The sequence below is a fragment of the Capricornis sumatraensis genome, chromosome 20 (genome assembly GCF_032405125.1).
Source record: "Capricornis sumatraensis isolate serow.1 chromosome 20, serow.2, whole genome shotgun sequence".
Taxonomy (NCBI): domain Eukaryota; kingdom Metazoa; phylum Chordata; class Mammalia; order Artiodactyla; family Bovidae; genus Capricornis; species Capricornis sumatraensis.
The window spans coordinates 18,667,494-18,678,699 of NC_091088.1; the positions used below are offsets into that span (position 1 = coordinate 18,667,494).

At 47.8% G+C, this 11,206-nt stretch overlaps 1 pseudogene; it reads left to right on the forward strand.

Moving 5' to 3' along the window:
- Positions 1 to 9,872: 9,872 nt before the first annotated feature.
- LOC138095753 (swi5-dependent recombination DNA repair protein 1 homolog) lies at positions 9,873 to 10,889 on the forward strand (annotated as a pseudogene).
- The last annotated feature ends 317 nt before the right edge of the window (positions 10,890 to 11,206 follow it).

Genomic DNA, 11,206 nt, shown 5'->3' on the forward strand with positions numbered 1-11,206 from the left:
GTCACCTGATGCAAAGAGCTGACTCATTGGAAAAGACTCTGATGCTGGGAAAGATTGAAGGCAAGAGGAGAAGGGGACAGCAGAGGATGAGATGGTTGGATGTGCGTTTGAGCAAACTCTGGGAGATAGTGAAGGACAGGGTAAGCCTGGTATGCTGAAGTTCATGGGGTCACAAAGAGTCAAACACGATTCAGCAGCTGAACAGCAACAGTAAACCACATGCTAAGTGAAATATGGGGTGGGGTGGAGATGTGCTATGACAGTCATTGGCCTGGGCATATTGGAACAGCAAGATGGAGTTGTGGCTAAAGATGCAGTCTTCAGGCCAACAGATGCAAGAGTGGGGGAGAGGGCCATGGGGCTGGAGACCTAGAGGGCTCAGCTGCACAGTGCCACAGCTAGCCCCAGATGGCACCCTGTGCAAACGTGAAAAAGACACCCCTTCCCCAAGATACTCTGCTCCCATTATCTGCAAAATTGACACAGTAAATATACAAATCTACAATGACTACTATGTGAGTAGTGCCTGGGATTGGGCAGTGCACAACTTATACAACCGTACTTAGCAGCCCGAGGAGACCATGAACTCAACAAGGTTTAAGGAAATCAGCTGAGCACAGATATGTGGATTTTAAATGGTTACAAACAGAACATGGAAAAGGACCTCAGCAGATGTGGAGAAATTGGAACCCTTATGCATTACTGGTGGGAATGTAAAATGATTCAGTTACTGTGGAAAACACTTGGCAGTCCTTCAGAAAGTTAAACATAGAAGTACCACATAATCAGTAATTCAGTCCTAGATCTATACCCAAAAAGAACTGAAACAAAAAGTTGTACACAAATGTTCATGGCAGCCTTATTCACAACAGCTAAAAGGCGGCAACAGCCCAAATGTCCATTACCAGAACGGATACACAAAATCCACCCACACAACAGAATAATAATCAGTCAGAAAAAGGAATGAAGTGTAGCATGGTACTATGCTACCATGTGGGTGAGACTCGAAAATGTTATGCTGACAGAAGCCCATCACAAATAGCAGTGTGACTCCATTTCTTGAACTGTTCAGAAGAGAGAAATCCACAGACACAGAAAGCAGAGTAGTGATTGTCAGAGCCTGGGCAGAGGAGGGAACAGGGAGTGACTGCTTAAAGGTCCTGGGTCTGCTGGGGCAACAGAAACAGTTCAGAACTAGAGAGAGGTGATGAGTGCACAGTAGTGAATGGACAAAATTCCACTGAATGTAACACTTTAGGATGGTTAATTTTGTGTTATGTGAGAGTCATCTAATTCTCAAAATCCCTCAACAGTTACATTTAGGAAAAGCCAACAAGGACAGAGAATGACACACAGACCAGGTGCCCACCCCTCAATGCTAGAAGGACACATAAACCCCAGCAGGAACTTAGATCTCGCTGGGAAAGGGAAGAAAGGGGTGGGGGAAAACTGACTCTCCATGACAGTCTTAAACTCAGCATGACCAGGTTTCTTGGAACCAGCAGGTTGGATCTTCCAGAGCTTGGTGGACACGGGATCTCAAGCGGTAAGTTTGATTATAGAGAAATAAGAAAAGGCACAGCTATGCACACTTAACTTCAAAAATGTGAAAGTCAGTGTCCACACTTGGAGTAGAATCCTCTTATCGTTCCCACCATATAGACAAGGTACACCAAGACCTGGAGGCTAAACCACCTGCCCAGGGGACACAGCTGATGCCTAATAGGTGAACTCAGGCAGCCTAACCCTAGAGCCCCAGACACACTCCCTGTGCCACGTCCCACATGAAGGGAGGTCACCAGGCTAAGGGGGCTGTCAGAGCAAAGGAGCAGAGGGCTGAAAGAGAATGCATGCTTCCGGGTGTATGCCAAATCTGAATCATGGAGCTGATGGTGGCGATGAGGTGGGTGCGGATGGCGATGAAGATGCTGATTATGAGGGTGATGGTGATGGTGATGATAGAGATGGGAATAGTGTGCATAGAACGGGATAGCTCTAAGGACTGTTTCAGGAAAATTATTTAAAACCCTTTGTTTAATTTCTGGCATACAGTAAAGCCCTCAGTGAATGCTAACTACTGTGACCGTTACTGCTATCATTATAAACTTCTGGTTTTAAATCTGCTTCTAAGCAATTTTAAGTAGATTTGTATGTACCCCTCAACCTGTGACCTGTATTAATCAAGGTTCTTACAGTTAAATAAGGCCCATGTCCAGCTCGTTCATTCCAATCAAGGAATTATTTGCTTCTCCCAATAGACAGTCTGTGCTGTTGTTAATGTGGACTAGAAGGTCAACACAGTGTCTCCACTCCCGCTCTCCCTACTTCCTCTGCTGTTTTCCTTGCTCCAGGGTTTCATTTGGGGTAGATTCTCCCACAGGGATGGCAAGGAGCTTCAGGCAGCCTCACGCCCAAACCCTCACAGCTTGGCAATCCCAGGGCAAAGGGAATGTCTCTTTGGCTGTGTTCCAGAAGAAGACTCCTGGAAGGCTCTGCCCACCAGGTCAGAGGGCATCTTCCAATCAATCACTGAGTTCAGAAAGGGTAGAGTGTTCTCACTACTGAGCCCAGGTCCCATGCTCGAACAGTCAAGTGAGCCGGGGGTAGAGGGAAGGTGATTCCTTAAGGGGAACAAAGGGGAGATGAGTGTGGAGTGGATGAAATCAGTAGATGGCCACTGTATGTCCAGGATGTTGGGAGGTCCAGAGGTGGACAGCCTACCCCTTAGGGAAAGCATCTATTCAGCTGGCATCTACTGACGGCTTGAAGGCACCACTCAAGCTTACTGTCCGCACAGCAGCCCATTTCCTGCAGAGCTAGAGAATTTGGCCTCTTACCCAGCCCCAGGAGGGAGGTTGGGGTCGGCCACAGCTGTAGACCAGGAAAGACACTGCTTCTTCCATTACAAGAAAGGGTTAAAGTGTTGGGGAGGAGCCTCCCCATTTGGGCAGCAGAAGGGAGGGAGCCCACACACAGGCTTCCTGCAGGGGAAGGAAAGACTGGGTGGCCTGGGGCAAGGTATGCTGGGGTGGGCCTGCTTACTCAGAAAGCCCAGAGCCAGCAGGCCCTGGGTCAAAGTTTAGCCCCCCGAGAGCCTCTGGGTTGAGTTCATTCTTCTTAACTGATATCATGAGGCATCTTCTGGAGGAGGAAGGAACTGATCTCCCAGGAATGCATGCAAAGATGGTCTGCGGGTGTTTCTGGGATTGGGCAGGTGACAGGAGCTGTGAAATTGGAAGTGGTATGTGTGCAAGAGAGAGTGAATGTGAGTGTAGTCTGTGCAAGTGTCTGTGTGTGCTACTGTATGAGACCTCCATCTGTCTCAGCCATTAATCCCCTAAACCAGTCAGGGTCACAGTAAACCTCCCCAGAGCACCTCCTGAGCGCTGGGCACGGAGCTGAGTGCCCTCCTCCTCCTCTGGGATGGCTGAGAGAGGTGAGGCATGGACTGACTTGGCCGCTGTTTCTCAGAGACGCTGACTGACCGACATACCCAGTGCTGCACCCTGGGACTCACCCAAACCTTCTGACTCCAAAGCTGCCACCTTTCCACTGCAGCCCACAGCCTCCCCTGATCCCTGACAAATGGCCATCTGTGTGCTTGTCCAGAATTGGGAAACTCATTGAATCTAAAGGAAACAACCCTCTGTGCCAGAGGGTGCAAACTAGAGACCCTTGGGATGGACTCACCCCTCACGTGGGTTTTATTGGTCATCACTGTTTTTTGGTAAAACTTTGGATTTTATCATCTTCAGGCAGTTCATCATAGCTCACCATGCCATATTTCCTTACATCCCCAAACACCAATCATTTCTGTCATCTGCCCAGCTACACGAGGCATTTCAGGGAATCAGAATGAACGGCTGTTGACACTGCTAACTGTCAGACCACTCTTGGTCAAAGTGAGCTGTGAGTTCAGCCCTCCTCGGCATAGTTCTACCTCTGTACACAGAAGGCGTCTAATTCATCTTCCCATTATGGTGAGGATGATGGCAGTGATAATGATACTAAAAAAAAAAAATTACCCAGCACCCTTATTAAAGTGGTGTTGTTGCTGTTTAGTCACTAAGTCAGTCTGACTCTTTGCGACCCCGTGGACTGCAGCCCACCAGGCTCCTCTGTCCATGGGATTTCCCAGGCAAGAATACTGGAGTGGGTGGCCATTTCCTTCTCCAGGGGATCTTTCTGACCCAAGGAGCAAACCCACATATCCTGATAAGCAGGCAGACTCTTTTCCACTGAGCCACCCTGTCAAAGTGGTAAGGTTGCCTTTATTCAAGACTATTGCAATAGGAGTAGGGCCCAGTGAGACACTGCAGGAAAAAAAGAGAGATTGGGTTCAACTCAACTCAACAAGGAAGAATGAGAACTTAATAGCTAGTGTCAGTGGATGGAAAATTAATAGTAGGAAACACCAGGGATGAGGGTGAATATGGCTAAGCTGACCAACAGGATTCATGCTGAAGGCAGGCCAGGTGGTCAGACACCACCAGGGCAGAGTGGGAAGGAGGCGCTGTGTCGTATGTTGAGGGTGGTCAAATATCAAAAGTGGGGGATTCTGGCTAAACTGACTAAGCAGACTTCGTGCTAAAATTGGGCTCCTGAGGACATGCCAAAGGATGAGGCCTCATGGAAAAAGTGCTCAGGGGAGCCTGACTAGAGTCTGGCCAAGGGAGAGTGGTTAAGCGGTGAGTGACTGGCCCCTAGCCCCACCCTTGACACGTCTGCTGTTGTGCACTGCAACACTGCTGGCATCGGTTCACCAGGTCTGACCAAGGCAAAGACACCTTTTGGTTATAGCTTCATTTCAGTTATAAAGACACATGTTTTGAATTTTGAAACCACTCATGGCCCTTATTTCTCACCTTCATAACTCCCAGGGTCCTAGAGCAGAGCTAGGAAATTCTGATCTAGAATAAAACTCTGCTCCAGTCCACAGCAGTGGGGAGTCTGTCCCAGCTTCAGAGAGCTGCCCAGGCAAGCCAGCCTTCCTGGGGGCTTGGGTATAAGGACTGGGCATTTAGGCCGACTGACAGACACTCTGACCACAGTCCTCACCCCAAGCACCCCGTCAGACTGGCCCAGGCTCTACCAGGCCACATTGAAGTTCACCTTCTTCCTCTACCCATCCCATTTCCTCTGCTTCCTTTCAAAAGTATTCATCACCCAAAAGTCTTGCACGCAACCTGCCTGAGTATCTAGTCCAGAGGCCCACCTGTGACAGATGCAGTGAAGAATTCAAGCCTTTCTCCCCTCACACAGTCTCTACCCTGGGGGTCATGGGTACATTTGCCTGACACCTCCAAATACACCTGAGAGCCTCAGTTATCCAAGCCAGAGCAGTGGGACTGATGATGAAGATGGGAGGGAGAGGAAGGGGAAGGAAACCAGAACCTCTATAACCCTGCAGTTACCCTCCTGGCTGAACATACCATAGGAAATCAGAGTTTACAGTTCCTTTCCCCCAAAGAAAAGGAAGTGCCTTAAAGACAAGAAAAAGACATTAACACAGGGTCTTTAACACAGTGCCTGGCAACCAGTCGGCCTTCAGCAAGTCGCAGTATGCCTGTCCCACATGAGGGGCCCTCCAGATTCATTTCCGCTGCTCAGGAGAAGCAGATCAGACTTGAAGTCTGGAAACGGGGCACTGAGAGGGACTGGGTTCTGGCACAGATGGCGCTTTCTACTCTGTGGGGGCAGGGAGGCCAGTCCCCTGTTGCAGGACTTATTTTCCAAGTCCAAGTTGCTGCTCTAACAACAAATCCAATTTCATTTGGCAGTAAGGAGATGCTCACCCCTTCAACCTTGCTAATCTGCTCCCTGGTAGCCTGGCAAAAAAAAACTTCTAGATTCCACACTCTCTGCTGGAGGAAAACGTTCCAATTCCTTGACAACGGTGAGGCCCTGTGTCCTCAGCAGAGGGTGAATGACATAGCCATTGTTAGCCCCAAAAAGGGTTCAGACAGGAACGGCCCAAGGCCCTGGGAACAAGGTGGAAAGGTGGGCGTGGTCCCTTTAACAAATAAGGGTCACCTGAGAGCTGAGGGGGTCTTGCAGGCCCTGAACTGTGTTTCCCACATTCCAAGGAGAGAAGCATCCACGTGCACATTCCTCAAACAGGCCAGCAGTTCCACAGCCTCTCCTGGGTGTCTCCTTGAGCAGGGTGGTGCACACACACACACACACACACACACACACACACAGGCCCAATTCACACCTGATCTTCTCTTCTGTGTCAGCGGGGAGGGTGGGTGGGAAGGCGACTTTTCAGGTTGGAGGGTCACTGACCCAAGGATGCACAAGCAAACATCCTAAAACACCACAGAGAGCCTCTGGAAACTGATTGGAACCAGTTGTGTGGTCGACAAGAATGAGGGCCGCAGAGGACTGGAAGGCCAGGACAATGTCTGCTCTGTTCTGAGGCAGGGAACAGATGCCAGCGTTCTTCTGACTTTACAGCTTTTTCTTGGCTTGTGCGGGTGAAAGAGGCTGATTAAAAATGGGGCCCACGTTGGGTGCTGAGCAGCCTGCCAGAATGTGGCACAAGACACGGTGGGCCCACTGGAACCCTCGCTGCCCCCAGTTCCCACTGGACACATGCAGCAGGCAGCCCATCCCCCAAGGCCAAGAGGCCCCAGAGATGCTCCTTCCCTGCCTCTCAGGCCTTCTTCCTGCCCCTGTGCCTGAGGCCAGGCCCAGGCTAAGAAGCAGAGCTGCACCAACACCCTCTGCCTTCCTCCAACTAATAAAACCTTTCAGAAATGGATGGAAAGACATTCATCCCCTCCAAACCCATTTCTTCCTGTAGCGGTGTCGTAGGTAAAACCGAGTAAGCCCAGGGCATTGAGTTTCACTGGGCGAGTCACTGTGTGGTCTGTTCTGAGAGCCAAGACTTTCCAACCATACATTTCAACGGCGGTTACTCAAGTTTGGGTAAGAAAACACTTACCCAATTTCCGAGCAGACAGTGAACCGCGGGGCCTGTAACAGATACGGAGAGAAGGAACATGCGTTTCCCGGCAGCGCCCGGCTCCCCGGCCTGTGCACACGTCTACGGGGCTCCTACAGGATGCGGCCAGGCCTGCCAATTAGCCTCTGGCCCCTTCTACTGGAGATGGGGCAAGGGTCCCCCGTGTGCGATTCAGAGAATTTCACACGGTGCCCGCTCCTCTGCTAGAGGGGTCGAGGCTCACGGGAGGAAGCTGGAATGCGGATTGGAAAATGAAAATATTCTGTTAATGAGGAGCCAGAAAAGACTGGAAATGCCAGAGCTAGAAGGGGCCTTGGAGAGGGGCGAACTCAGGTCTTGGGGCCTCGGTGGCCTCGTCCATAAAATGAAGGAGCGGGGGTGGAGGGGGGCTGAGACCAGCAGTCCAAGGCCACCCAAGGTGTTAGCGGCTCAGCTGGGCTCAGACCCCTGACCCCAATCCAGGGCTCTTCCCGCCACGTCATGCTCCCCATCCAGAAAGCCCAGTGAGTGCTCAGCGGGAGGCAGCTTCCATGGGAGTGTTTGCTCTGCTACACCCAGGAGGTGACTCTCCAGACCAGAGGAGCATCTGACCTTTCCTTTACACAGCCTTCTGTGATGGATCTGACCCCTGGAGCCACTTCTGACAGAGGCGCCTTCATTCATTCCACAGTGCGCTGAGTCGTTCCATGGTGGGTGGGTGTGTGTGTGTGTGTGTGTGTGTGTGTGTGTGTGTGTGTGCGTGTGTGTGCATGAGTGCGTGTGCTCATGCATAATTGTATGCATGTGTGTGTGATATTTACTGAGCCCCCATCACCACCTCCATCCCACGCAACGACATGCTGCTCCTGTTCTGGGATCCAGGGATACAGTACAACCAAGGCATCACCCTCACCCTACAGGAGTTCCAGGCCAGCTGAGGGGGCAGATACTGAGCTGGACAGTGGCCCTCACCTTCCCACAGACGGGCAGTTCCCTAAGGATGGGACAGTACGTTCTCTCCACCCCAAAGCTCACTGATGACCAGATGACTGACAGTAAGTAACACACACTGCTGGTCGGCTGGTGACTGGTTGACTCATTATTGGTTGGTTGTTATTGGTTAGGTGAATGGTTGCTAATAATTGGTTAGTTGGAGGACATCCCCGGTGGTCCAGTGGCTAAGACTCCAACTCACAATGCAGGGAGCCAGAATTAGATCCCTAGTCAGGGAACTAGATCCCACATGCCAATCCCATGTGCCAAAAATAAGACCCAGTACAGTCAAATAAATAAATAAGATTATCTTTTTGAAATAATTTTTTAAAAATAAACAATTTTTTTAAAAAATTGGTTTGAATCAGTTCTAATGAGGTGGATGAAACTGGAGCCTATTATACAGAGTGAAATAAGCCAGAAAGAAAAACACCAATACAGTATACTAATACATATATATGGAATTTAGAAAGATGGTAACGATAACCCTGTATGTGAGACAGCAAAAGAGACACAGATGTATAGAACAGTCTTTTGGACTCTGTGGGAGAGGAAGAGGGTGGGATGATTTGGGAGAATGGCATTGAAACATGTATAATATCATATAAGAAACTAATCGCCAGTCCAAGTTCGATGCAGGATACAGGACGCTTGGGGCTGGTGCACTGGGATGACCCAGAGGGGTGGTACGGGGAGGGAGGAGGGAGGGGGGTTCAAGATGGGGAACATGCGTACACCCATGGCAGATTCATGCTGATGTATGGCAAAACCACTACAATATTGTAAAGTAATTAGCCTCCAATTAAAATAAATAAATTTAAATTTAAAAAAAATAAATAAAATTAAAAATTGGTTTGTTGGTTGTTTGGGTGGATGGGTGGTAAGTTGATGGACTATTTACTAGTGGTTGTTATTGGTTGGGTGGTGGTTGTTCACTAATTGATTGGTTAGTTGATTGGTTGGCTGGCTAAAAACAAAAGCCATATCTAAACCAGCATCATGTCCTAAAAGGAACATGGACTTTGGAGTCAGACAGCATGGATCCCACTCCAAGTTCTGCTACTTCCAAACTTTACAACCTACAGAAAGTTCCTTCTTATCAACACCAAGACACAAGATCCTCACCTGTAAAATAGGGATAATAGCACCTACTTTGCACTTATCATGTGTAAAGTGACTTGTACATCAACAGCCCTCAGCAAATGGAAGCTGTTATCATTACTCCTACTCATTGTGGAAATGAAAATTAGTGTCTGTAACTTGTAAGGCACCCTCACACACCCTTAGCATGATGTTACCTTGAGATTTGCACATGATCACATAGACCTGTCTATGCCATGAGTGACGGGCCCAGAAAGAAACAGAGCTCATCATAGCCGTTGCATAATAAGAGCCAACCTGTAACTTAGACAATGCATAGACCTCATAAAGGAGTTCCAAATGGCACTGGCACTCAAGGCTTCCTTCCCTTGACCACTGGGGAGTAAAAGCCAGCACCAAACATAAGCGATGCATGGAGAGAGGTTCCCCACTTGGACGTTCACAAGCATCTTTACAGTTTGCAAATCACATTAATATCTATTACATCATGTGACCCTTGCTACACTCCTAGAAGGCAGGCAACGTCCAATTAGTCTCTCTATTCTACAGATGAGGAAATTGAGGCTCAGAGAAGTAGAGTTGCTCACACAAGTCACCCAGCATAGCCCAGAGGAAGTCCTATACCTTCGTCCTGAGGCATATGTTTTATGGGTATTGAATAGGAATCCTTGGTCCCAAAACACCTCTGAAGTTGATATTCCAGTTTGAAATCCAAGGCAGGTACTTTTGTCAACATGCTTTCTAAGGACAACCTACTACTCAAACACAGAAATGGGGCCCAGCCTCTGAGATGCCTCCACAGCTAGTGCGCTCTCTGTGCTGTCTGGGGATGGCTCAGGGAGAAGTAAAGCAAGGTTTCAAGATGGAAAGTCCATCAAACTCGGCTTTGATGTTACCTAGCAATGGCACCCCACTCCAGTACTCTTGCCTGGAAAATCCCATGGATGGAGGAGCCTGGTAGGCTGCAGTCCATGGGGTCGCTAAGAGTCGGGCACGACTGAGCAATTTCACTTTCATGCACTGGAGAAGGAAATGGCAACCCACTTCAGTGTTCTTACCTGGAGAATCCCAGGGACGGGGGAGCCTGGTGGGATGCCGTCTATGGGGTCACACAGAGTCAGACACAACTGAAGTGAGTTAGCAGCAGCAGCAGCAGCAGCACTCCACAAGCTGGTGCCAATCCACCATCTCTCCATTCAAGTAGTTCAAGAAAACAACCTATGAGTGTAACCCTTAGAAAATGATTAAGGAAAACCAGATCTTCATTTAATTCCTGTTGCAGTGTGGTAAAATGGCTTAAAGTAGAGAGTGAGGAAAATGATCAGATTTTTTCAGAGAAATCAGTGCCTTCAACAGAATAAAGCTGTTTGGAATTTCAAGAAAATTCTAAACACATCAATAGTGAATTTGAAGAAAGTACATATCTGAAAGACACCTTCAAGAATATCAATGTTTGTGAATCTAAATCACTTGATACTGAGTCATGCAGTGATCTCCAAAATGACTTTATGAATGAAAATCTTGCCAAACATGAACTAAACAAAGAAAAAGCAAAATTGATGAAGCAGATTCAAGAGAAAGAAGACCTTCTTCGGAGGCTGAAGCTAATCAAAATGTATAGATCAAAGAATGACCTGTCTCAGTTACGGTTGTCAATAGAGAAGTGTAGAAGCTGTAGCCAGCAGTTGCTTTATGAGTTGCAGTCAGCTATGTCTGAGGAGAACAAGAAACTAAGCCTTACTCAGCTGATAAGAAACTAAGCCTTACTCAGCTGATAGACCATTATGGGTTAGATGATAAATTGCTACACTATAACAGAAATGAAGAAGAATTAATAGGTGTTTAATTCATAATTTTTTTCTCCAGAATATCTTTGTGAATGACAACTTAATTAAAAAATACTTATACATTTTAAAGGGAAGATATAAACCATTACCACTTGGAGAAAGGTATCCTGGTGAACCTGGATCAATTTAGGGCCTCTGTTATATAAATATAGACAAGGTTCAAAAATGAAAATTTAGTGTTTTGAATAAATTTCCCAAAGAAAACTTGCCAGTTAAAGAAAGGTGAAAAAAAATTTTTTTTAATTGAATCATGTTAAGATAAAAAAGAAAAACACAGAAATGTTCTAAACCACTATTTTTTTTAAATTTTCCCATG